The sequence below is a fragment of the Gavialis gangeticus genome, unplaced genomic scaffold, assembly GCF_001723915.1.
Source record: "Gavialis gangeticus isolate Ggan-Ray unplaced genomic scaffold, GavGan_comp1, whole genome shotgun sequence".
NCBI classification, from domain to species: domain Eukaryota; kingdom Metazoa; phylum Chordata; order Crocodylia; family Gavialidae; genus Gavialis; species Gavialis gangeticus.
In genome coordinates, this window is record NW_017729014.1 from 13,732,326 (window position 1) to 13,733,681 (window position 1,356).

The window sequence follows — 1,356 nt, forward strand, 5'->3', positions numbered from 1 at the left end:
AATCATCCGCTGGTTACCCAGCTGTCACCTGACTCGGGTTTCAGTTTGTGAGATACCTGTTCACTCGGTTTCGTCTGTCCTGTGCCAACGCCGGTCCTCCTGGGGCTTGGGGTCAGGGTTTCAGTGGCCAGAATATGCGATAAAAGCTGCTGTCTCTTGCAAATATCCCAAGCAGCGAGGGTCTGGGAGATGCATCTCTGTTCAAATTTGTGTTACATCCGCGCTGCAGCCTCCCACCGCCCAGCCATTGAAGAGCTTACCTTCACAATACCCCTGAGAGGCTGGCAAGAATCATCTGTGTTTTATGAATGAGGAAACTGAGATGCTGACAGATTAAGTGACTAGGCCAAAATTATATAGTACGGTGTCAAAGTTGGGAATAGAATCCAGATCTCCCAGGGCCGTGCCTTCGCCACAAAGTCATTGATCTTCTTTCAAGGCTAGAGTTGTGGGGAGGAAGGAAGAGGTAGGGGCTGGGGGTCTAGTCGCAGACCCAGGACGCCAGGGTTCTTTGCCCTGCTCCCGCAAAGCTCTTGCGGGTGAGCATTGGCAAATTACTTCATGTGCTCTGCGCCCCTCTTCCCCTTCCTTCCTTCAAAGGAGCATTGCAAAGATAAAAGGTATTGACAGCGGTGGGGTGCTTAGCCATAGAAGTGCCTACATACACATCGCTGCTGTGTCTCACCCAGCCGGCGTCTCTCAGTTCTCAGCCTCACCTAAAGGAGCCACTTGTTCATGTTCATCTCTGTCCTGACAGATGGCATTGCCCTTGCTCCCTCGGTGCCTTCTCTCAGCGGGTTCTGCATAGCAGGGCTGAAAAAAGAGGGGTGTGTGTCTGTTGAGTCTTTAACTGGAAGGAGAACTAGCATCCCCCAAGGGGGAGCAGAGGAGAATTCAATGAGTCTTTCATCCTGCATTTGTAACACCAACTGTCCTCCTTAGGTCAGCGGCAATTGCCTGCAATTTTGTGCGATTATAACGAAACCCTCTTGGCTTCCATAAAGCAGGAGGTGCCTCTGGGCGTGCGTATGAAGGGGACAGATGAGATGATTTTGGCTGCCAGGGGTGTGTGTGGTTGGCATGGAGGTGTTTTGTGTTATGGGTGCTTGCACACCCTGGGCGCGTGTTTTGGGCCTACGTATAAACTGGTGGTGGGCACTTGGGTTTTGTGTGTTTGAAGGTATATGTGTGTGTCTGTGCATGGGTTGGTGCCTATACAAGTTGAGTTTGGCAGTTGCGTCTCATCTTTGTACACGTGGGGTATGGAGAGGAGCCTCTTTTGAGACCCTTCCTTCCCTTTCTGGTTCTTTTGTCTCATTCCTGCCCCGATGTGGTTCACCCCCCCCCCCCCCCCCC

At 52.0% G+C, this 1,356-nt stretch overlaps 1 protein-coding gene across 1 annotated transcript in view; it reads left to right on the top strand.

Moving 5' to 3' along the window:
• Positions 1-1,356, top strand: part of SAMD11 (sterile alpha motif domain containing 11) — a 195,256-nt gene that overhangs the window by 147,046 nt on the left and 46,854 nt on the right. The window lies entirely within an intron of this gene.